At 31.7% G+C, this 27,877-nt stretch overlaps 1 protein-coding gene across 4 annotated transcripts in view; it reads left to right on the top strand.

Annotated features, from left to right (window-relative positions):
* Nucleotides 1-27,877, top strand: part of Atg12 (Autophagy-related 12) — a 257,464-nt gene that overhangs the window by 191,086 nt on the left and 38,501 nt on the right. The window contains exon 1 of one of the 4 annotated variants that reach the window (XM_075374500.1): nt 22,104-22,227. The exons of the other annotated variants lie outside the window; for them this stretch is intronic. The gene's annotated coding sequence lies outside the window, so the exon portion shown is untranslated. Of the gene's footprint in view, nt 1-22,103; nt 22,228-27,877 lie in introns of those variants that run through there. 4 annotated transcript variants of the gene reach the window in all.

Raw genomic sequence — 27,877 nt, 5'->3', positions numbered from 1 at the left:
GTCGCAGTGTAAGGGTCAAAGTTAGCCACAACCATAAAAGGCGCGACAAAGTCATCCAATGTTGGTGTGGTGGTTTCCTTTGATTCTTTGGGTATCATATATTTCGAATTTGCCCCTAGGGAGAAGATCGTAAGCCAGGAATAGTATAAAAATGTCCAGCTTTTGCGGGAAAATGTACGGAAGAAAAGGCCTGCACTCTGGTAAGACAAGAATCTAGTCCACCGCAACCACGCATCCGGCATTCTCGATCGCGGAATTTTTGGCCACATTTCAAATTCTTGTGATTTTGTAACCTTTCTATTCCCCTGATTTAGCCACTGCCAACTTCTACCTGTTTCCTAAATTAAAATTCTTTCTAAAGGGGAATCGTTTTGACTCAATTGAAGACATTAAGACAAATATGTAGAGGGTACTTAACACCCTTAAGGAAGAAAATTTCCAGGGATGTTTCCAAAAGAAGTGGGAATACCGTTGTCGTCAGTGTGTTCAGTCAGATGGGGACTACTTTGAAGGAATACATCATAATAGCCTGTAAGTATTGCCATTTTGAAATTACAAGCTCAGTCTTAAAACTTTCCAGTCACACCTCGTATTTTGAAGCAGTGCCCAGTATGACTAATATGGTATTACATCGTAGAATGATATCGATATAAATTATTTGTTACGACCGATTCCTTTTAGGTAAATTAAATTTATTACAGTAATAATCACAGTTTATCTATAACTGAAAAATCGTTTAATAGCTCGGTACAATTTCATTTTATAATGAAATTATAAAATAATGGCTCTTTATGGATAATGGCTCTTTTTCCATAAAGAAGAAATATTATTTTTTCAATAATAATTAAAAATGTACAAAATATAATTAATTAATTTATACCGTTCTACTTACGTTTCATTTTTCTTATTTTTCCTCTAATTCCAGAATATATTACCATTTTACGATAAGCATTATTAAAAGATGGTATATCTGGGATTACAAACTCATCATCAGCCGCTGATTTTAAAATGCTTTTCATATTTTCTAATACACGAAAAATTTCACTATAAATATATATATATATATTTAAACACACTCACATATCACAAAAAAATTCACTAATATTTTAAAATTTCACTATGACAGCAATAAAAACATTTTTTTTTTTTTACTAACATTTATAATTGCAGAAAGAAGTTATATTTTATTTACAGGTAATAATTAGTTGTTTTTTTTTAATCTATCTTCCAATCTTTCCATTTGTATTATATAGAATAATTATGATAATAATAATAATAAATTACACGATACGAATCTTAGTAATAAGATTAAAAACTTAGACGTGTGCAGATACACATGTAAACAACCACTACTAAGTTTAGTGATGTTCAGCCATATATATTATGCAGGTGTAATGTTAATATACTTTATTATAATTGTACAACAATTGATATCTGTTTATACAACTGTTTAATAACATTTTAATTGTTAGTGCATATCAATCTATTTTGTTTTTAGTAAACCATTTTAACGATTGAGAAATTTGTTATCTCGTTTTATAATTAATTCATCACGCAATACGTGTGCGCACACACACTTCTTAAGTTAAATTCGTTAAAAACACTAGCAGCACAATCAGTCGATAAAAACATTTGATAAATGTTACTCTTGTTTGTTTAATTTTTTTCGTAATGAGAGATGTCTGTACACGTATTGTATTTGTTTTTTTGATAATGAATTTGTTTAATGAGAAGAATATTAAAAATAAGTCTAGTATTAATCCAGCTTATCAGTACTATGATCTATTGCTCTATCGTCTGAAACGTATTGATGATTTTATACAGAGTGATTCACGAAGAATGTAACAAACTTTCAGAATATGATCTACTAACCCATCGAGTTGGTCTAGTGGTGAACGCGTCTTCCCAATTCAGCTAATTTGAAAGTCGAGAGTTTTAGCGTCCAAGTCCTATTAAAGTCTGTTATTTTTACACGAATTTGAATACTAGATCGTGGACACCGGTGTTCTTTGGCGGTTGGGTTTCATTAACACACATCTTATGAATGGTCGAACTGAGATTGTACAAGACTACACTTCAGTTACACTCATACATATCATCCTCTGAAGAATTATCTGAAAGGTAATTACCGTAGGCTAAACAGGAAAAAGAAAGAAAGGACATGATCTACTGGTGAAACTAATATATATATATATATATCTTTAAAAAGCTCTAAATGAGGGTTTATTACTGCAGTTAAGAAAAAGTCCAAAATTCAATATTTTGGATAAAGCTAATTTTCAATTTATCTGAAATTTATTTTATACACCCATTTATATCATTTATTATTATTATTACACTTTTACGGCCAACATGGGACCACTTAAGAAGTCAATTTTAGTTGGATCTTTTCTGAGAAAAGCGTGTTATTTTACTCTTCCGACCTGCACAGTATTTCTTCATCCGTTCACATCTTGCTTTCTTTTCTTCATCTGTAAACACCCTCTTCGTTGTATTTTGTCGTTTGTCTATCTTTTGCTTAAATCTAATGTTTTTGTCTTTTAGTTTTGCAATTTTTCCAGTTTTATTCTGTAGGTCAGTCAGGGAAATTCCCAATTCTTTCATATCTTCTCTAATTTCTTTGATCCATCCTACTTCTAGTTTTTGGAACCAGGGCTTTTCAATGATATTTCTTGACAGTCTTGTTTCCGGTGTCCTTATGAGATGACCAAAGAAAGAGATTCTTTTTTTCCGCATAGTATCAGTAACTGGCTGTATTTCTCGATACACCACCTCATTTGCCACAATCCACCATCGGCCTTCTTTTTGGTGTTTTTTATTGATACACGTTCTGACAATTCTCCTCTCTATTTTCAGAATTTTATCAATTCGGTTTTTATGATTTTGATTTTGAAAAGGGTCTCGCTTCCGTAGGTGACTTCTGGCTGAACTACAGTTTTATAATGTTTAAGTTTTGTTTTAGTCGAAAGGCATTTTTTGTTATATGTTGACCAAGTTAATTTTTGGGATTTAATCATTTTATTTGTCCTGTTTTGCCATGTCACTTTTTCATTTAAATTATAAGTTATCATTTCCCCTAGATATTTACATTGTTTTACTATTTTAGTTTTCTGATTGTTTACCGTAATGTGCTCTATTACCAGAGGATCTATGGCCATTAGTTCAGTTTTTTCGAAAGAGATATGAAGCCCTATAGCATTTATCATAAATGTATATTTTAGTCGGTGATTAATTTATATTTATATCGGTGAAGCCGGGAAAATTATGCAATTCATTGCTCCTTTTTACTTCCTTGTACGAAGTAAAGAAAGTATTGTGGTCACGAAAAAATTCGGTTTTCAGATTTCAACGGAAATATCCATTTTGACCATCCCTGAATCCATTTGTACTAGTTCCGGTGTGAGTATATATATGTGTGTATATATAGAATATGGTGTGTGTATATATGTATGTATGTATCTCGCATAACTCAAAAACTCTTAGCCTTAGGATGTTGAAATTTTGGATTAGGACTGTTGTAACATATAGTTGTACACCTTCCCTTTTGATTGCAATCGACTAGACCAAAAGTGTCCAAAAAAGCCCAAAATCCAAATTGTTTGGATTTTGTACTTTTTCTTAATTGCAGTAATAAGCTCTCAGTGAGAACCTTTCAACGTGTAAGTGGTAATTATTTTCATTAGTTCCGGAGTTATAGCCAAATAAAATTTTAATTAATTAAACATATCGGTTCGAATCCTACTTAATTTCCTTTTCTTAATTTAAATATATTGATTTATTAATAATTATTAACCTGCTATTTTTAAAAAAAAACTTAGAATAAATAATAATTCAATAATAATAATAAAAATATGAAATAAAAATAAAAGTTTTTAGTGAAATAAAATTGTATGTACTTTTCATTTAAAAAAAAAATGTGTATATGAATTTAATAGGCGTACAATGAAGTCATATGGTGTCCACATCAAAATATTTTATTAAGTATAAATAATGGCCTCTTATGTATATTTTTGTCCTTGGTTTTTTGTCGATTTTGTAGTAATACTGCTTCTATATAAAAATTTTTCACAGATTTTTTGTTTTTTTTCTTTGCAATGACATTGGTTCTGTTTGTTTTGTGGGAATCCCTTTAAAATATTTTTTTAAATGCTTTTTTCTTGTACTATTACTTAGAAATACTTTTTTTTTTCATTTATGACAGCTATTTTAAACCGGCTTAAAAGAAAAACGAGGAGATTTTCAATTCAATCCGTCTGTAATTTAAAAAGAATTTTTTTTACATATTTATTTATTCTTTCTTTTATTTATATATTTATTTAATATATGTACTCAAGGATTTTCACGATCAGACAAACCATTTTGATTAATATTATTATTATTTTTTTTTTTTTTGTAGGAAGTTCCTATCCTATCCTGGTAAAGGGGTAACATTAGTAGAAAATCTTTCTAAGTAACCATTACACGGTATATCAATTTGAAAAATTTCTTAAATTTCATCATTAATTTATTTAGGATTGTTACATTGTAGTTATATGCAGACGAAAGTTATTTTCTAAGAAAAAACTTTACGTATAAAATATTTATTATTATTTCTTAATGTGTTCATTGCAATCTGTTAACTACTGAACAATAAGCAACCTCCCCCCACTCCCATTGAGATGATTGAGAGGTAATTTTTTTTTTGTTTTATTTTTCTGTTCAGCCTCCGAAACCACCGTAAGTTATTAGTTCAGTATATGTGTGAGGATGATACGTATGATATGTAAATGAGGTATAGTCTTGTACAGACTCAGGCCGACCATTCCTGAGACGTGTGGTTAATTGAACCCCAACCATCAAAGTACACGATATCCACTGTTTATTATTCAAATCCGTATAAAAGCAATCAACTTTTACTAGAAGTTGAACCTCAGGTCGACCTGTGACTGTACAAGACTGTACTTCATTTTAAAGTCATACACATCATTGTCATTCATCCTTTGAAGTAATACATTACGGTGGTTCCGGAGGTTAAACAAGAAAGAAGGATTTGAATCTCAGAACCTTCGATTTCGAAACTCTGCTATTAAATAATTCATTTGCTACAAGTTTAGCACTAGACCATCTCGGTGGGCTAAAAATAACACTTATTTTCGTATTTCAGAAAGAAGTCTGCTTTCATTGCGTAATATATTTACCTTTTTTTTTTATATATATATTTTTTTATTTCTATTTCTTATTTATTTTTAAAATGCAGATTTCTCATATCTATTATTTTGGCTGTTTTAATTCGTGTCGCCTTTTTTTTTATATGGCTACCTATATTTTAGATTAAAATAAATTTATAAAACAAAACTTTTTTAAAAGCGCACTAAAAAATAAAATATAAGCTTTCCCCACGTATTTTTAGATTTTTTATTTTTTAGTTACTAGAGTCTAAAAACACAAAAAATTTCTTTGAAGAATTTTGTTCAACCTGAAGAATATTTGTTCTTTCGATTACAGGAACTGCTTTTTTTTTAACTTTTAGGGAGACTAGTTACGTTTTTTGATATTGAGGTAGGGTTTTATTAATGAAATTTTATGAAAATTTTACAAATATATTTCAGAATACAGAATCTTTATTTTATTTCTCTATGTAAAAAAATAATACTTATGTTGGAGTAAAAATCAATTGTTTATCGAAAAACGTGATTATGACTAACTATGATACAGTATATTAAATCGACGGCCGAATTAAAAATTAATAAAATATTAATCTGTATATAATTCAGCTTGCTGTATTACTATATATATAAAATCGTTTTCATGTAAAACATAGATAAAAATTTCAAACCTAATTTTTACATTTTTTTGTTTGGAGGATTACGTACATATTAACGTCATTACGCTGTTTAATTTTAGGATATTATCTTTCATTTGGGGCATCTACTTACGTAATGTAACAAGTAGAAGGTTGGAAAAAAAATAGTTTAAAAATAAAATAAAAGTTTGACAATTTATTAATTATGTGTTTATTGCTCAATAAAAGTAAAAGTGCAGTGAGAATATTATAAAATAAATTTTATTAAGCATGGCCTGTCGGTATTAATATATATAAATTATTTATATAATAGTTTCCACTTACCAACAATCTTTAATATAAATGTTCGAGTGCTTTCGGATTATTAATCCATCCTCAGGAACAATAATGTGTTCCTTGTTCCTCGTAAAATAAAGTTAACGTTATCTGTCATGTCCGTATGAAGGCTCATTTGCTATGTTTATTAGTATGAAGCAGTATTACCAACCTAAGAATCAAAATTATTGTTTAATATTTGTTTGAATAATAAACAACTTAGGTTGGTAATACTGTTTCATACTAATTAACATAACAATTGAAACCTTCATACTGACGTGACAGATAACGTTAACTTTATTTTACCTTTTGACGATCGATTGTTATATTTATATTGTTGTAAAATTCAATTTAGTATAAATTAATGATATGTGAAGTAAATAATTATAATTTATTACACATCATCGTTCCTAAGGATGGATTTATAATCCGAAAGCGCTGGAATATTATTATTAAAGATTGTTGGTAAGTGGAAACTTATATAAATAATTTATTATAAAATTAACAAAATAATAATAATAATAATACAAATAATTATTCTTTATAAAAAAAATTAATTATAAAATGAACCAATCAGAATAATCTTTCATGCGAAAGACATTAGCATGGTCGTCTATCAGGTTAACGCTTAGAAATAATGTAGTTGTTTTTTCAAGATTATGATAAAAAAAAACAAAGTATTGCATGACTTCCCGGCTATTACTAATAAAAATTAAAAGAGTTTGATCAAAAAACAAAAAAAAAATATTTTTTTTTAGAGGTAGGGAATACAATTTAAGAATTATCACTTTTTTTCTAAAAATATTCTTATATAAAAGAATATTCTTTAATAAATCCTTACTTAAAATATAGGTAAGCCTTTATTTATAGGTAGTCTTTTTTTGTAGGCTAAAATATAGGTAGCCATATAAAAAAAGGCGGCACGAATTAAAACAGCCAAAGTAATAGATATGAGAAATCTACATTTTAAAAATAAATAAGGAATAGAATAAAAAAAAGGGTAAATCTTTTATCTTATAAGATAAGAATAATCTTATTAAAGATTATTCTTTAATAAATTTAAGTAAAGTTTCCTCTAAATCTTACACCCCCTTCAATTAACGCCAAAATAAGGAAACGTAAGTTTTCAAAAAAAAAAACTTTTCTACATTTTAGATCCGAGGTTTGTAATTTACAAAAAGCCGTCAACATAGGTGTAGGGCTTTTCCGTCACGTGTTTTTTTTTTTATTCACGGCTTACACATGGACCTTTTAAGTTGAAAGTTTAATGGCATCAGTGCCTCATACATAGAAGTAATCTGACCAAGTTTGGTCAAAATCGGTCGAGTAGTTCTGGAGATATAAGGTGATTTAGGGAAAACACTGAACACACAGATACATTCGAACATCCTGAAAATTTCCATCCGGGTTTTTGTGATCCTTAGGTGTCTAAACGTAAAAATCCGGTGAAAACCGCATATGCCCAAATTGGACCAATTACAATACTTTCCCTTTACAGTTATAGCTCTGCTATAGCGTTAAACGGGAAAGTAAAAATTATAGACATTTCTTGATTGCTTCTTTTTTGAAGTATAAATTTCAAAAAAAAATTTTAATATCTAAACCTAAGGGAGGTAGACTAAAGAACAAAAACATACAATTCAGTTTTAAGAGGTGGGATTTGATATTTTGAAAAATCTTTTTAGATTATTTACATAATCTTTTACGTGCCCTTTTGATCGGCGCGGGCCGATCAAGGGCCCATCAGCAGAAGCCGGCCTAGCGTGGGATCTCGCTCGAGGAGAACCGCCTCGGCCACGCCGACGGAAGACGACGTCGCCGACCCGACACTGCGGGGCTCTGGGAGCCCACTGCAACGCTGTAGCGGGACGCAACTGTCACTGAGGGGAAGCTCGGTCCGACCCAACGGTCCCGCAACTCCCCGACTACTGCCGAGCCGACATCACCGGAGATCTGCTTCGGGACCCAACAGCTCTTCTCAGGGCTGGCTCGCAAAAACACACAAACGGCCTTTTTCACGGCCATCACTCCAAAAACCTCAAACTGCTCTTTTCAGGACTACGATAAGGTTCTAAGCTGTCGCGTACCGTCGAAGCCATTTGGCGACAAACATGATATAACAACTGAATAACTTAAAAGTAAATGTACTTTTAAATGTATTAAAAGTATTTTTTATAAATGTATTAACATTTATTGTGCCGCGTCCCTCACTCCGTTATTGCCATTTTCGAGTCATTATACGACGCGAAGTCCATCTCTCCTTGCATGATCTTAAAAAATTCAGCTTTGGAACGTCCCCTTCATTTCATCCCTAATAAGTTTCTTTCAAATGCACTATAAGAACTGACAAATGCCCAATAGTTTTTTCTTTGTTCAGTCTAGTTTAAAAACGATCTATTTTCATTCACTTCTAGAACTTTATTTGTTTTTCTATCCACCTAGCTTGGGTCCTAATTAGTTTCCTCCTGATCCTCATTTCCATGTTATTATTTCGTGCCTCTTCTTTTCCGTTTTCCCTAGGTCTTCGTTTCACATCCACACAAACGTTCTAATGAACTTTTATCTGACTTCTAAGCTTATTTATTAGTAATTTTTTTTTTTATTTTGGAACATTTTTTTTTGGCAGTGATATTCTCTATTAATCTCTGTCCCTCCAAAAATATATTATTTAAATTGAATTCCAAATATGGATTATTCTTATAAGCAAAAATTTCTCAAACAATTGTATTTTTCCAATTTCTACCATCTAAAAATCTATAATTCTCTGTAAAACTCTATTCTTACCGAGATTAAATTTTCTCAAATTCGGCAAAAACAGTGTATCTCTCCCAAAAGTGTACAGTAGAGACGAGATAAGTATATCTCCTACGTATAAATATAGCATATAGAACAATTTTTTTTTTTTATTTCCCCATTCTGTAGCATTTTATGCGGCGGGATACCTAACAGAAATCCACCTTGCCTTTTCATATGCAAGTTCCACGTCATTTTATATAAGGCGTGAAACTTATAAAATTCCTTCTATTACTATCTAATATATAAGAATTGTCCCCTAGTTAAGATTAAGATTAAAGTGTAATCTTGCATCGATGCACTACTGGCTTCATTTCTTTTACTTAAAAAATATTTTTATCAAAGCAGGAGAAGGAAAACAAACCAACATACTTGGCATTTAAAACATAGAAAAGGCATTCGATAACGTAAACTGGAATAAAATGTTTAGGATTCAAATACAAAGATTATGGAGGTAGAAGAATTTTGTTATTTGGGAAGTAGAATTACTAAAGATGGACGAAGCAGGAGCGATATAAAATGCCGAAAAGCACAGGCGAAACGAGCCTTCAGTCAGAAATATAATTTGTTTACATCAAAAATTAATTTAAATGTCAGGAAAAGATTTTTGAAAGTTTATGTTTGGAGCGTCGCTTTATATGGAAGTGAAACTTGGATGATCGGAGTACCTGAGAAGAAAAGATTAGAAGCTTTTGAAATTTGGTGCTATAGGAGATTGTTAAAAATCAGATGGGTGGATAAAGTGACAAATGAAGAGGTGTTGCGGCAAATAGATGAAGAAAGAAGCATTTGGAAAGATATAGCTAAAAGAGACAGACTTATAGACCACATACTAAGGCATCCTGGAATAGTCGCTTTAATATTGGAAGGACAGGTAGAAGGAAAAAATTGTGTAGGCATGCCACGTTTGGAATATGTAAAACAAATTGTTAGGGGTGTAGGATGTAGGGGTATACCGAAATGAAACGACTAAGATAGGGAATCTTGGAGGGCTGCATCAAACCAGTCAAATGACTGAAGACAAAAAAAAAACAAAGCAGGATGACCATAATCCTGAATTAAAATTAACACGTAACTCGAATTTCTCAACCGTGTTCGTAGATACTTTCAGCCGGATAATCTTTGTATTAATCATATACAGTAACAATTTCTTGATACATTGTTACGTAAACTACCCTTCGTATTCTTACATACATTCAAGTTATTTATAAATTAAATATATACTCAGTCACCGGTAGTGATATTCAAGGACGTTCACCCACTTATAAAAAATGTCATTCTGTTTAACGCACCTATTCTTTGAACTCCGTTATTGGCTGATGTTATACAACAAAACTATTCAAACGGTATTCGCCTATAAAGCAATAAGTATTATTTCAGGGCTACCCACTCAAGTGCGGCGAACTGAACAGAAGCCCCAATGATACAGCATTTATAAATTATCTAACTCATTTTTTCTACCAAACTGCTTTTTAAAGGAAGTTTTCTCGAGATGGTATTTGAAACTTTTCCATGAAATATTGTGGTTTCACTTCTATCCATTTGTTGCCAGTTTGAAAAAGAATGTGTTGCTGTTCGTTCCACTTACGAATCTTCGCTTCGTTTTTCCTTAAACTATTCAGTTACTAAGCGTCCATTTGATTATATTTTACGTTTTCCTTTTGTGCCGGCCTCCGTGGCGTGAGTGTTAGGTCTCAGCCTTTCATCCGGAGGTCCCGGGTTCAAATCCCGGTCACGAATAGCATTTTCACACGCTACAAATCTTTTCAACTCATCCTTTGATGCAATGCCTTACGGTGGTCTCGGAGGTTAAACGAAAAAATGTTTACTTTTGTAAAAAAAAAAATACTCTTCATTTCTCTTTGCCGTTTCGTTATATGCAAAAAAATACAACAGTACGGAAGGGAAATTTGTGAACAGTGTTAAATGATTGACTTAAAACAATATAATCAGTAATTTATACATTGTAGTAGAGAGGTAGGTGTTCTTGGCCAAGCGTTATTAAATAGTTATTGCGTAAGTTTTTTTTCAGAAAAATACATCATAAAATTAAAATTCCCTTAATTCGGGTCCGAAGAATTACAATCTGGCTTAATATAACCGAAGGTGCGGAAATCAAGGCGAAATCTTTCGCCAGCCGACACTCACTAACGAAGCGTTTCCGAACTAAGATTATATAACCTTTATTCTTTATTTTCCCCAGTAGAACATGTCCTGAAAGTTTAGTACATTCTTCTTGAATCACTCTGTACTCGTATATCGTCTACCTTCATTTTCGAATCTACAATTTTATTTATTTCTTTTAATTTTTTACGTCAAAATATTGACGTATTTTTATACGTGAAGATATTGTAAATTTACGCTTATTAATCTATTCCGAAATAAATAAATCTTGATAGTGCATTAGGAATAAACATGAATGGTGGTACAGTATTATACAACCGGAAATTCTTCGGATGCCATTATTTAACATTGCAAGCGGTAAGGATCCTGATCTGTACAAAAACACTAATGAACTTTTGTATTAATTATCTTTCTATAAATATTTTAGTTATTCCATCTTTGTGTCTGTTCCAATTGTGTTATAGATATTACCGATATATATGTATTAACACTATCGATATATATGGTAACTTGAACGATACGTCGTTCATTTCTGTACCGCTAATCTTCTTTTTTTTTTTGCTTCCGGGGTTTAGGTATTGCTTCAGAGGATGAAAAATGCCATGCCTGACCGGGATTCGAACCAGGGACCAGCGGATTAAAGACTGAGACGCTACCACTTGCGCCACAGAGGCCGGCTCATCTTTTTACCGCTAGACGAACATAAATCAATATTCTTTTCGATGGTAAAATATTTAATAGATAAATTGGTTCTCAGATAAATCTGGGATTAAATAACTAGTTTAAAAATTAAATGGTTCGATAATTCCTTACGCGTATCGTAATGTAGATACATAAGTATACATTTATTCTAAAGAATAAATAAAAAAGAAAATATCCGATTGGAATGGTAATCATATTAAGAAATCAACTCACGTTATCAATGGATAGTTAAGATAATGATTAAATTTTTTTTTTAAATAATTATTTTTATCAGGATGTCAAGGTGAACAAGCTATTATAATAACTTTTTTTTTGTTTATTAGGAACTAAATGTTTGAATATTTCCTTCAATTTATAAAATTACACAGCAATTTTATTAAATTAAATTAATAATTAACTAATTGGTAAATCAATTATAGATTTATTTATTATTTTTAATTACATTAGTAAATTTCCTTTTAAGTATACATTTTTTAAAGTAGTGTAAAACTGAAAAATTATTTCGTAAATAGAAATTTTTTATAAGAAAATGTTATTTTGTTTTTTTTTTATTTTTATTTATTGGTATATTATTCACATCCATATTTTTTTTCCAGTTTTATTGTTAATTAACTGTTTGTTACGGTATTTATAATAATTAATTAATATTTATTTAACAGTTTAAGCGATTAAAAGGAATTTACATAATGTCAATCGAAGAATGGGAAACGTTACGGCCTTCATAATTTACTAATTATTTACGCTGTTTTGACAAAAATAAGATTTTGAACAGAAATTATAACAATAATAAATAAATCATAATAACGGTAAAAACAAACAGTTAATTATGTAAACATTTTATTGAAAATACATATTATTTGACTCATTAAAACTAAGATTTATTTGTTGGATTTGTTTCGGTATTCACATAATGCACAAATCTATTGTTCTTCACTGTAAATACATTTACATGAAAAATTCGTATGATGCAAAGTCACAAATTAGTACAATTACATCATCAGAATTTCTTTGTAGACTATAGTACTTTAGCAGTTCTTCCATTCAGTGCTAAAATCACAAAACTTAAGCAGGTAAAATAGAATTTGCCGTAGGAAAAACAGCCTTCTCTTAAATTGATTCCTGCAACTTTCAATGCTTGTCCTTATGACTTATTAATAATCGTTGGAAAGCAGACTTTAATTGGAAATTACATCCTTTTGAACTCAAATGGGTAGTCAGAAGGTATTAGTGGTATCCGAAGAATGAAAACCGACCCTCCTCGGGCACAGCCAGTCATAATTATAGATTCGATTACATTTTCTAGAGAGCTTTTATACGTAATCGCGTACCGTTGCAAAATGTGGGAGGACAAAGATTTCACATCAACATAATTGGTGTTCCAAATTTTAGAAGAAGTACGAAGTCTGTAAAAGTAATGAGATTGATTCAGAACAACTTTTTATTTACAGTCCAATTATATATGTACTCTATCACCTTTGAAATAGTTTCCTTAGGTAGCCACGCTACGCTTCAAACGGGTTTCCCACTCTTCATAGCAGTGTTGGAACTCAGAAACCGGAATATCCTTCAGATGGTCGGTTAAATTTTTTAAAATGTTTTTTACTGTTCCAAAATGAAGTCCTTTGAGGTGTTTTTTTTTTTTTTTTTTTTAAAGTCGGGAACAGGAAAAAGTTGCAGGCACTCAATTCAGGGGAATAAGGTGGTTGAGGAACTACAGGAATGTTTTTCTTTGCAAAAACTCATTGATTGAGAGTGCAATGTGACAGGGAGCATTGTCATGCAGCATCCAGTTATTTTTTATGGCTGGTCTCACGCAGGCAACTCTTTTCCGCAGTCTTTCATGAATTTCTCGGTAAACATATTGATTTATAGTCTATCCTGTAGGCAAAAACCTTATGGACAATCAAATTACCATCGAAGAAACAAATTAGCACGGTTTTGATTTGCTCATTTTTGATTTTTGAGACGTGGTAAGTTTGAAGTGTGCCATTCCTTGCTCTGGCGTTTCGTTTCTGGGTCGTACTCAAATGAGTACGACCCAAATGTTTTTCTGAATCATTCTCATTACTTTTACAGACTTCGTACTTCTTCTAAAATTTGGAACACCAATTATGTTGATGTGAATTCTTTGTCCTCCCACATTGTGCAACGGTACGCGATTACGTGTAAAAGCTCTCTAGAAAAATGTAATCGAATCTATAACAATATCTTGGATATTTATCCAAGATTCATGAAATCAGGATCAGTTTCAATTTGTCCTAGAAGATCGCAGCACACTTCCAACCTGTTGTTTTTTAGTTCAACAATGAGGTTTTTTGGGATCAATTTTGCACAAACGTTTTTCATATCAAATTCGTTTGTCAAAATTTGATGGACTGTGGTATGGTTCAAATTCAATTGTTCTGCAAACATTCTGATTCTGACTCAAATCTTTGATTTTTCAACATTCAAGTCTCTGATTCGCTCACATTGTCATCACTTTTTGACGTTAACAGTCTTCCAGAGCGTGGATCGTCTACAACCGATTCCTGGCCATCTAAAAATGCTTTAAACCACCTAAAAACCTGGGCTCGTGACAGAGCGTCATCTCCATACGCCCTTTTCAATTTTCAGATTAGTTTCAGTACCATTCTCACCGAGTTTAACACAAAACTTGATTGCACAACATTGCTCATAATTATTATCGCTCATTTTTGTAACGCACAACAAAAAATCGTTTCACGAAAAGTTTGATTACGTCTCACGTGGCAACAATAGATTACAAATATTAATTCCTAATATAAATCAGCTACTCATATAACCATATGCTTAATAGTAACTTTACAGTGTTGCCACTTTGACTGTGAAAAAAAAAATAGTCATTACTTTATTTACAAACCTCGTATGTACTTATGCCGGAAAGCCGTGAGGATTGAATGTGTTTAGAAACTCTGCTATATATTTCACTGCATTATCTAAGTCTCAATAGATAATCAACACATCTGTACTCCATACTTTCTCGTTTGAAAGAATTCAATAAAATGTCATTGATCTCAGCAGCTGTATCATTTTTTGGTGTTAGAATTTGTCCCTAGCATTGCCATTCCATAGATTTGTTCTTGACATTGGCAACGTCGGGATAAATTTTGGTAAGATATTTTAAAGAAGCTGTAAACAGTATTGACTCATATGTAAGTGTTTTATTAAAACGTCCCACATTGTCATAACCGGCATCGCTAGTTCGCGACTTTCCTTTTTATAAAATTTTTAGAATTACGCAGGAAAGACTATTTTTTTTTCTGTTAGCCTCTAAAACCACCGTATTACTTCAGAGGATGATATGTATGAGTGAAAATGAAGTAAAGTTTTGTACAGTCTCAGGTTGTCCATTTCTTAGCTGAGTGGTTAGTTGAAACTCAACCACCAAAGAACACCGGTATCCACGATCCAGTATTCAAATCCGTATAAAAGTAACTGTCTTTATTAGGATTTGAACCTTAAAACTAGACTTCGAAATCAGTTGATTTGCGATGATGAGTTAACCACTAGACCAGCTCGGGTGGGCAGGAAAGTCTATCTGAAAAATTTAATATTTTCTTACTCTCGATCGTACCGTACTCTCCCCTTTATACGAACATCCGGTCGTTTCAAACCGATTATGTCATCGACTAATACTATTGTCACGTAGAGGATCACAATTAAACTTTCTAAGGAACGAATGTTTAACTGTAACTAACCGATTCACATTTTAAAAACTGCAAAACACAGAAGTCTTTCTGTTCAGGAATCGCCGTCTTTGCTGGTGACGCTGTCTAGCAGAAAGGTAGGGAATCGATCAACTGCCATCCACGCAATTAAAACTGTCCTTTTTCTTTTTCATTCTAGCCTAAAATCAACACTTCAAAGATATTAAAACTCCGTTATTCTTTTTTGTACTTCCGGTATTATAAAATATATAAGAGTTAGACGTAAGATATATTACCATAAGTTCTTCCTACTCCTGGTTCAGTAGAGGGGATGTAAATCGTAGTCAAGACTCGATGTTATAGTACGATTGCTTCAAACATTATTCATTTTATTAACAAGTTTAAATTCCGATGCGTATCATTGTAGTAAAAATTCATGTCAAAAGAAATATGTAAGATAAATCTATAAGATTCATTTTACCTATTAAAAAATATAACGATTTATCTTAACGAATAATTAGATTGTCTATATCAATCGATTAATTATAACTTACCGACTGAAGAGAGGTCGTCCCTTATTTTATGGGATCTTTTGAATTTCCTTTTGTGTATTTGTGACACATTACTGCTAAACTTGTATTACAATTTTTATGAAATTTGTAGTAGATTCCGTGCCATTAGGTAGAACAAAATTTATGTAAGGATCTTTCATAAAAAATTTCCGTTTCAAATTGCCGGTCACAGAATTTTTTAGTGTTAAAGATGTGTTTTGTGCTTCGTTGGAAGGAAAATATCATCGACAAATTACGTCTGTTACAAATTAAACCCAAATTCTCCATTGCACACTTGACGAACCTACTCTTAACCGCTCACAGTTTTCCGTGCCTGTTAGCGGCTATGCGTAAGATCTTCACTCTTTCACGTTTTACTCCATATTTTTGACTAATAATTACCTCCTTTTCTCTTGCTTCTTGTAAAGCATTGTGCCTTTCTCATTACACTACTAAATATTTATTCTTCCGTTGGTTTTCGGTAAAATTATTATTTTAATTTTGCTAATAAATTTTATTTAGAAAGATAATTAAATATGCAAGTAAAAGCATTTTGTAAAAAAAAAATACTCCGAGTTAAATATTTGGATATGAAACCTACGGTGATCGAATCTCTCACCTTTGAAGAGATTTTAACCGAAATTAAACAAGATCAGTGGCTCATATGCAGAAGTTTAATCGTACAAAATTTCATAAAAATAGCTTAATCGGTACTTACGTATTAACGCCACCGCAGCCTCAGCTTTATTTAAAAACAAAGTAGTCAATCGGATTTCGGTGGAAAATGGGCCGATATAGAGTTTAACATAGATTCAAAACAGTATTTTTATTATTAATAAATGGTTATCATTTATTTATTTTATAAATATAATTTAACCAAACTTAACCTATGCTCGCTTCGCTCGCTAACTTTGACTAATTAAAAGGAGTCTTTTGATTATTTAAATAATAAATAATTGCAATAATTACTGAATTTATTAAATGAATACTCAAAAAATTACGGTGTTAATTAGTCAAGGTTAGCGAGCGTAGGTTAAGTTTGGGTAAATTATATTTATAAAATAAATAAATATAAATAACCATTTATTAAAATTAATAAAGAGATTGTTCATTTTCCACCGAAATCTGATTGACTACTTTGTTTTTAAATAAAGCTGTAGCTGCGGTGGCGTTAATACGTAAGTACCCTTAATCTAGCCTAAAAACCAAGATACTAAAAAAATTATAACTGATACTGGACTTATCATCCCACACGCTGAATCCTAATTAATAATCAAAGTGACAAACTAATGGAATGGAATGACCTAATTAGTTCAAGAATACTACTTGAGTCATGAAACGATAAAAAAGGGATTTTTTATCCTTTCAGAAGGAAATGTTGTTATCCGACAAAAAACATGGCAACAGACAACAGGAAATATTTAGACATGAACTCCGCATGTAAACGACTGACAAAGATCCACATTTATTAAAACCCCATAGTCTTGAGACTATGCTAAACAAGTCAAAACTTTATATGACAGGATTTTTTCACATCTTCATGTTTCATGACTCCATCTAACTAAAAGACACAATTTTAGCATTGAAAAATTCCACAAGAACATGTTTTTTATATAGTAACAACAGGCTTACATCCTCTTTCAGTTACTAGATGACAAACAAAAAAGTTACATAGCCCCAACAAAAAAATTGGTGAGGGTAATGCTCATACGTATGTGTTTTGGCGTGTTTGAAGCTTAATAACTTTTAACTGGATAAACCGATTTTGATGAAATTTGGCACAGAGAATTGTGTACTATGTAGGGCAATTTGTTGGTAAAGGTTTGGGGTCAATATCACCGTAGGGTAGTGTAGATATTTTATTTGGAGTCAATTTTCTCAAAATTTTGCAAATATAAATAAACCCTTTATATTAAACTCAATACATGCGTACATGCTTATCTTACCGTTTAAAAAAAATGTACTCCCAAATTCTCCTCTTCCCCAAAAGTCTTCCTATTTATTACAAATTTTTTTTTACTGATGTGTTTTACATATTTATATATGTTAAGCTGTTTTTTTCTTTATTTTTCCAGAATGGATGGATCGATTTGTATGAGATTTGGCACAATTTGTCCCTTAGACAGCTAAGAAGCTGTCTAAGAAACTTTCAGTTATGTGAAAAAATTTATCTTCCTTCCGGTAAAAGTTTGAGATACGGGACCCAAGCAGTTTGAATTACAATTCTGTATGGATTGTTTAATATATATTTTAATGATAATATCATCATCATTGTGAATCCTTAAAATCTATGTAAGACATGGAGTCTATTTCTGCCACTGTCAATTCAGACAAAATAGTGCGAACGGTATATAAATAGATATGGTAATTGAATGATTTAATAAAATTTGCCCTGGTAACATTTATCCTTTAAAACCCCTTCCATATGATGATAGGTTCAATCAGATTAGACAAATATAAATGAAAATTCTATATAGTTCAAATCATATTTTTATTTCATTAATGCCCGTAAAATTCTAGATTTAAAAAAAATTACATTGACTGATATGAAATAAAATATTTCACTATATATTTTAAGCCTGCAATATTTTATTATCTTTTTTTATAGTTATTATAATACCAGTAGTTTTAAGTAATTTGATCCAAAACCAGGGATATGATTAAAATAATATAAACATAAAGAAAAATAAAAAAAATTTCATACTAAAGATAGTAGGGAAATACAAGCATGTACTGGATTTCCAAATGCCATTTATTAACTGAATAAAATATAATATTGCTCATCTTCTAGTTAAATAAAGATACACTAAAAAACAACTTTAAAAATAATTTTTTTTTTTTATGGTTCAACAAAGGATTGGCTGTTATGTGAACATCATTACATTTAAAGAAAGTAGCTCTAATTGATACTTCTTACACCTAACTGTATTATTTTTGAACATTTTCAGTACAGTACATTTGCATACCTACATTTAAATTTAGTTTTTACGTTCTCCTTCATTTATGTAGTAAGTTGAAAAGAAATTATTCTATTCTAATTACAAGGATATTTATAATATTTAGTTACTTACATAGAAGGTTATCTATTTTAAAAAACTGACGAAAATTTAAATAAAAAATTGTGTTAATGACATATGGTAATATAATGACGTAAATTCAGTGTAAATATTTGTTAAATAAATAGTCTATTTAACGTAACTGTACTAACACATTTACAAATTTATTACAGTGCAGATAAATTATGCATAAATTTTTCTTTGTTTGCTTTCTTTCAAATTCTGTCTTCTTTTTTACTTGATTTCTGTATTTATCTCTTGTTTATAAAACAAGGGGTGTATATATTACAGGGACATATAAGTTACTGGTACAATGCAAACAAATACTTCTCTTCCACCTCCTGCTATTTGCATTCTTACAGAAAATTTTGGTTAATGTTTTACAAACTTTGCAAAATTTACAGCACATCAGTTCATTGTAACGTAATTGGAATATTTGTTCACAAATAGTCTAAAACCTATTTAAATTTCTGTGCATTCCATTCATCATAGAGATATAAAAAAAAGTTATTAGTTTGAGCTTTGAAAAAATAATTCTTTAAAATTATAAGTAGGTTAAAAAAAATTGAAACTGATAATTCTAAATCCCATTTTGTACTAATCTTGCTATATCTTAGCCAATGAGTTCAAGACTTGCTTCATAATAACAGTAAATTATCTTAGAGTGTTCTTATTTTAAAGAACTCCTCTCTGAAAGAATCCCAAGAAACATTCAGACTAGCAGGGCTTGAAAAGGAAAGGTATGTTCACCCTGAATGTTTCCAATTAAGTAAGGCAATAATGGAGTATATTAAACCAATTTTCCAAGATTTGTCTGATACTGTACTGTTAGAAAAATGTTTAGGGCACTTGTCCATATTGTCAACTTCTGTTAGAACTTTAGGCTATTAGCAACTTCCAGTGGTTGTGTCAAATCTTCGTCTTCCTGCCTTCTTCTTTTATGTAGATGGTCCAACAAATCCATCCGCTTTGGTCCGCTTTCACAAAACAGACATTTGTTGGACTAAATACTTTACGATTTGGTATTTTTGAAGGTGTTAATATTTTTAATGAAGGAAATATAGTTTGACTATCAGATGCTGAAACACTTAGGATTGGAATGGGGAAAATTTGGTGAGTGCTATGAAAAAGTTGGATTCAGATCGCATTTACCTGGGTGAAAAATATATGAATGAGCTCAAAAAAAAAAATCAAAATAAAGTGATTATTGGTCAGAGTCAATTTAGAAGAGAAATTTCTTGCTGAAGAAGGCTCTGATAATCCCCCATATTCAGCTGGAAAGTTATTAAATGTTTTTTGTTACTATTTAAGATATTTTGAAGAATTCCTTTTTAAATAAACTGCATAATTTCTATTATCTTTCTACATATGTTGTTAAAATATTTTATAGGACCAGAGAAAAACCCTTTTTCCAAAAATTTTAAGTTATACTGCAGAACAAAGTGTTATACTGTGAAAGTGGAAGATGCAATTCATGTCATCTACAGTCAAGGAGAATTCCTTGCATATAGTAAAAAGAAGATGCAAATTGATATCTCTACTGACAAGGCACATTTAGCAAACAGGATGCAAAATTCTCCAGCAAGTGGGGATGTTGACACAATGATAGTTTCTACAGCTACTACAGAGTCAGAGAAAGAAACTGAAGCAGTAGTAATTGCTGATGACACTGATTAATGCTGATTGGTTCTGTTAATAGCTCATGCTCCCCCCAACTAGGGAATGAGATTATAAATACCTCTAAATCCTATTCTCTCAATACCTTTATCCTTTTATTTGGATGTAGATATTCTGATAGTTTGCGCCACCAACTACATTTTCAAACAGCTGGAAAGCAGCCAGTGCACTCTCAATTCAATTTGGCTGTACCTCCTCCCACTTCCGTTGCAGTACAACAACATGCACTCAAGAGTTTATTATCTAGTGCAGCAGTGATATGGCGTGAAGAAAGAACCACTACAGTAGAGTTAGAAAAAGATTACTGGTTATGTAAAAAGAAAAAGATTGGAGAAAGACTGGAAAAAAGATGTAGTTGGAAAATGATTGCTGGACCTGGCCACTGGGTATCTGGACCCAGTCACAACAAACAACAACCAAGGCTGCTGATCCTGATGATTTATTTTGCTTTATTGCATGTGCTTGCTCTGAAGGATGCATAAGAAACTGGGTGTCGAAGAAGTGGTTTGCAGTGTTCAACTATGTGCATGAACTGTGCAGGACTTGGCTGCAGCAACATAGATCTTGCTGAAGAGAATCATGATCTCAAAGAGGATTTTTTCTTGAAGAGGATGAGGAGCCTTTACTGAGGAGCCTGATGAGTTAACTATTTAAATAACAATTAATCTTGTTAACTGAATATACATACTGTGGTTTGATTGTAAATCTTGGTTGTGGTTTAAATTTTTGATTTTTAGAATGTAATTTATTGTAACATTTTTTACTTATTTTTTGTATTGGAACAATTAGGTAGTATGCATGGATATATATGTATATATATATATATTTCAAATACCTTCTTATAATGCATAGGTACTCTGTGAAAAATAGATAAGGATACACGTTTCCACCAAAACTGAACTGATTTTAAGGTACTTTGAATAATTTTTACAAAAAACTGAACTTCAATGAAATTTACTCCCTCCATATCTCCACATTTTTGTTTGAAATTTAATTTTGTATACAGTGATATTTGTGGTAGTATGTATAGTTTCTGAGGTAAATGAGAAAAATTAAAAAAAAAAAATTACCAGCTTTCCACCCACTCCTCTTACAACCCATCACACAATTTGGTTGGACTTTTTACTACTTCTAATGAAGAGGGTAACAAATGATTTGTGACAGATTTTAAGTTTTTTTTTGGATGTTAAGAGTTACAGCCCTAACTGAAGTGTATTTTAAATAATTGAAGTATTCATTTGTAAAGAGAATGAATGATTCCTTAGATCTATGTTAGGCCCACTTTTCATTATGCATGATCTCTTCCTTTGGAATTGTTGGGCCTTTGTTTTTAGAAAGTATAGAAAAAGGGGTATCATTGTCACTAAAGCATATTATGTTCACTTGTCTTAATTATCAATTTTTTTAACAAGATTTTCAAAACATGTTACAGGTCACACCATATTAGTGTCTAAGGCTGTTTGGCAGAAATTCTGTTTCCTAATCGTCATATCTTGATATTGGAACTGAGATGGCTGGCCAGGCCAGTTGATCTTTCACCATTCATTTTCTTTCTATGCAAGGTATTTAACCTCAAGTATTCAGGAGATGAAACACTGAATTAAACTTGAAATTACTGAATATCTAGGAGATGTTGCACAGGCTTGAAGAATGTACACAACAGATAATCAAACAATAAAATGGTCATATGAAGAATGTTATTTTTATGATGGATGTGTGTGTATGTATGTGTGTGTGTGTGTGTGTGTGTGTGTGTGTGTATGTGTGTGTGTGTATGTGTGTGTGTGTGTGTGTGTGTTTGTGTGTGTGTTTGTATGGGTGTGCACAGCGCTTATATGCAAATAGCTAATTATAAGACACTGCACACCCACTATCATTTATCTCAGCATACAGTTTACTTTCAAGTTCATTTACACTGTTAATCACAGTAGTTTGTTAAGATATTTTAGTTTAAGCTATCAGAGCAAGTGCAAGCAATATATGTTAGCTTAAGCTTTTTTTCTTTTGTTTCATTATCTATGACGCAAAGTTGAACATCATTTTTTTAGGTCATTTATCTTGGTTTAACGCTTTTCTCTTCTCTCTTCTATGTTAATCTTTTAATTTCAGCATATATACTACATAAGAGATTAACAGTTATCAGTTTTACATATACTCCAGTCTTAGTCTTTCTTTATTGTTTTTATCCTGTACAAGGTCTGTTCATAAAGAAACCAAATTTTATTTCAAGAAAGATTTATTAGCTCATTAACATGTTTTTACAGCTTATCTCCTTCAACGTACTTCTGTACTATTAAAATTAATTTCAACCAGAATTTTTTTTTAATTTTAGTAATATTCCTAAAATTTGTTTGAGATAAGAGCAAAGGTCTCATAGTAGTTTTCTATAATCAGCTTTTTAAAATTTATTTTAGTTTACAAACATCTGCAGCAGCAAATTTTGGGAAAAGAGAGTTGAGGAATAACATAAATTTTTGGGTGTTCTGCCAAAAACTCATTAATAAAGAACAGTATACAATTGGGTAAAACACTGTATGTTACTGTTTCATGTCTCTGGCCTATTATCATTGCTTATTAGAAAATCTGCTTCACTATTAAATAAGATTTTGTTGCTTGTTGAAATGATCAATAACAGGAATGTGAAGAGAACATGATATTGAATTTTGGAGTAACTTTATCACACAGTTTTTTGGTCGAGATGATAATTTTCTCACCTCCTTTCTAATGGTGCTCTTGTTTCTATTTCATAACTACACATCCTTGTGTCATCATCTATTATAACTTTTGTAAAAAGATTTTGTTGTTGTTTTACTTATACAAAAATTCTCATTAGTGACTTTGTGTTTAAAGGTTATTGTCTATACCATTTCCAAAGGACAAGCATTATATGTTATCTTATGATTGGACAGAAGTTGGGATCAGCAACTGATAACTACATGTATTAATTTCTAATAAATAGAACTATACAGGATAGTTTTAATATCATATTTAAGGACTTTGTCAATCCTATTTAAACTTTTGAAGGATTTGATATATTAAAAATAGTTAACTCAAAACAGTAAGGTCATTTGTACATGTTTTATTATGTGTTTTTCAAGTCTTCTCATAAGTTGGGAAAAAAGTGCTTAATCAAAAACCTTGTAAAATATAATGACTATTCCATACTTTTATTTTGAATTCTCTTAATTATTAACAAGATTAGTTTATTTTCTCACTTTACAAAAAATTTACAACTAAAATTGAGATTGAAATGAACCCTGATATTTTGGCCTTACATGAATTCTTATTTAATCTTTATTTGTGCAATTGTATGAATAAATTATAAATGTGGCTGTTCTATTGTTCTTCCTGGCATTGAGATGTTATATAAACTTAATGCCTGTTCTTTTGCAAGGCCTTTGCGATTTACTCCGTCTTGAAAGTTAACAAAATACGTAACAATGACAGCTTCCTAGTAATTACAGTTTCTAGAAGTGTACTTGAGAGCTTGAGCTGCAACGTTCTGAATCCATCGTCCAGATTATTCATGATATCCTTCTCAAGGATAAATAAGACTGTGGTACAGGTATGGGTCCCTGGCCATTGCGGCATCCTCAGGAACGAACAGTGCTAACTGTAGACCTCGCGCCTCAATCCAACAACTTATTCGCCAGACCTCATTATTGGCTACCTCCTCTACTTCAGCATCAGTGTGTCCGGCCATGAGGAGGGCCAAATCATTTACATATGCAACAAGTTCAATGTCCCCATCAAACTCAATTCTCAAAAACCCATCAAAAGCGAGGTCCCACAGGAGTGGGCCGAGAACCGATCCCTGCGGAACCCCACCAAATACGTCAAAAACTGTGGTTTTTGACACAGAAGATGTTCTGTGGAGGTTTTAAGCCTTCTGCAATGTAGGTAGCTGTTAATTATGCCAAGGAGATATCCACTTATATTCTTCTCTCTCAGCACATCAATAATTGTCGGCCACTGGAGACTACCAAAGGCGTTCCTGATGTCTAGGAGGACCACCACTAACAGGATCCTCTGTCGACACCCAGTGCCACTACTTTGGCCTCTAGCCCATTCAGTTACACGTTTCAACGTGTCAATTGTGGACTTCCCCCTAACAAAGCCATATTGATCAGAGGAAAGCCCACCCTTCACTTCCACCTCGCACCAGAGCCTGTCAGCGATAAGTCTCTCAAACAGCTTGCCCAGGGTGGTGAGCAAACATATCGGACGATATGTACTACTCCCAAGCATGTCTCTCTTCTTTTGCACCAGCACCAACTGCACTTCCTTCTAACAGGAAGGAAAGTGACAGCTCTCCAAAGCTGTATTATAGGCGTTCAGTACGACCCAAGGATGTCTTTTCACCATTAATTTAACGAGAGATCCAGGACCTCGTCCAACCCTGGACTCTTACCTGCACTAATTCTCTTGGCCGCCAGTCTCTGCTCCTCAATGGAGAATCTTTGCTCATGCTCCAGGGCTATCTCATTCCATGAAGCTTCAGCTAGTGGGAATAGCTCCTCGACCACCCGAAATGTTGTCTGTCAAGGTAGGGGTTGAATGGGTGCGCCAAAGTTGTTCATGACAATTTTATATGCACCCCCCACGGATTGACATCCAGATCTACCCGCTCCGCCCAGGCTTTCACCTTGGCCTTCTTAATGGCTGCACAAAGGGACTTTCTTGCTTGTCGGTATGCAACGAGCAACTCGTCTAATCATTAGAAGCTCTCCTCATTACTATCTGAAGTTTCCTTGTGGCAGCAATTGTAGCTTCTCTCCTCATAGCAATCTCATCAGTCTACCAGTGGACTCTTCTTTGCCGGTCCCTCAGGTCGTCTACCTTGACTGTCCTCATCACACAATACCTGCAGGTGATGAGCCCTTCAGGTGTGATCATCCAAGCAGGGTCCAACTTATCAGCCACCCTGTCCACAATATGTTTGGCCTGAAGTTCTGAGGGTCGCCACCTTTGGCTACGGGCAGGAGTTCCCGACCTTCCACATTCCACTGTGAACATAATAGCCAAGTGGTCACTCGCCTGCTCTTCACAAATCTGACAGTCCTTGATCCAATGGGCAACCCATGAAAGGTTGCGGTAACATCCACAGCCGAGCCTTGCCCCCTGCCAACGAAGGTGGGTGAATACCCAGTATTATGCATCACAAGGCCGGCCGCATTAAACATAGCATCAAGTATGTAGCCTTGTGAAGTAGATCTTATATCATTTAATTCCCAACATTTGGAGTTATAATCTCCAGTAAGTACCACAGGCATAATTTAATGCTTAAAAATCGAATAAAAAAAACATAGTTTTTAAAACTGTTATTTTGTAATAAGTAGTAGTAACATGACAATCATATTGATATATTGAAAAAAAAAATTGATGCAGAAACGAACGCCGTACGTATTTATATCATTGATGATATAAAAAGAACTTTTAAATAGATTTCACACAAATTGTCACCAGTTGTTTTAGCAAATTGGCTGGCTCACAACAACAGATGTGGTTTTTGACTGCTGATATGATCATTTCTAAGTTTCTTCATGATTATCTTAATGTCAGATTTAAGTTTCCATACAAACATTGTATGTTCTCTGTAAGCTAGGGAAAATACTTCTCCCAAAATGTTTTAGAAATTTAGATTAATGTATACCTTGGTAAATTTTTACAAATTTTTCTCATTCAGGATGTTCACAATAAAACAATGTACAAATTGAAGTGGTTAAAATTTTTTTTTTCTATCTATTGAATAAATTTTGACCATAATAATCATGGGGTGATTGTGATGATATATTCTTTATTCATTAACTGATAACACTAGAATGGAATGCATATGTTATACATTATATTTCATGTGAAATGTAGTTTTTACATTTTACACTGATTTCTGAAACAATTAAATTTAAACGTCATGAATAACATACATTAACTTTGAGTAAGAACTTCACATTTTCAAATTAAATGATAATATTAAATTCATTTTTTACTGCAAGTTTTACTTTAAAAATCAGTTTTACAACTGACAATTTAGAAAAGCCATGACTGCTCAATCTACAATAGATTCCTAGAAAGAAATTGTTTTGTTATCTCTATTTGTTTAAGAGAAACAATTTTTGGAAAAGATGTTTTTGTAAATATGTTAACTGGGTTCTCTCTAGCAAATGGAGGCAGTTTTTTGAAAAACATTTATAATTTTTGTAACAGCAGTGTTTAATTTCACTTCCCTTACCTCGGTTGAGAAGGAGGATGTCCAGAAATTTCAGTCATGTATTTATTTCTCTTTTGGTTAATTATCCAAATTATTTTTAACAAATATTAGTATATAATAAAGAACTTAAGTTTTTTTTTTTTTATTTATTTGAGATTATTACAATTTCTTCATTTTTTAATTCTGTCACCCTTTGAAAATACATCCCCATCATGGTTTTTAATAGGTGTAATGGAACCACTGTACTGAACAATGCGTGTAGTATTTATGTAATTAAATACAATTAATCTAATAATAATTATATAATTGTTGGCAAAGTTTTTTAAGCCATTATATTCAATGGTTGTTAAGCCATTATAATTTATCGATTATGTTGCTAAGAAATATTCATATAAATTTAAATTAATAACCTGTAAGTTAATTATTATGCATACATAAATAGTGTAGTTCTGCTGTATTTGCATTACAGGCCTTTTTTTCATTAAGTAGAATTACATAAATCATAAACTGTATTAAACATTCATCCGTGACATAATTTTCAAACTTATTTGCTCCTATAGATGTACAGAAATTAACATATATATTACAATATTTATAATAAATTCTGTACATAATTAAAAAATATAATTAAAAAACTTCAGCTTCTAATGTTGAGTAAAACAAAACTTAAACCAAAGAAGTTTATTATATGGAAGCTGAAATCTTTGTTGTAAAATAATTTTTGCAAAGATCAGTCTCATCAGTTTATTTTTAACCATTAAAAAAGATTTAATTACTGCAGCGCAACCTGATGTTGGTAGAATTATCTTGTATAATAATTCAATTTGATGCATAATTAATTACATTTACAAATATATATATATATATATATAAAACAATGAGAATACAAAAAATTATTTGATAATTTAAATAAAAAATTCTAGATCTGTTTACTTTCCCAGCTAATATATAGTATAGTATAATGTATTTAGTAGTATAGCTATACTAAATGTAAAGTATAGTAA

Source organism: Lycorma delicatula, chromosome 9 (assembly GCF_047948215.1).
Source record: "Lycorma delicatula isolate Av1 chromosome 9, ASM4794821v1, whole genome shotgun sequence".
Taxonomy (NCBI): domain Eukaryota; kingdom Metazoa; phylum Arthropoda; class Insecta; order Hemiptera; family Fulgoridae; genus Lycorma; species Lycorma delicatula.
This window is presented reverse-complemented; position numbering and strand designations above follow the sequence as displayed.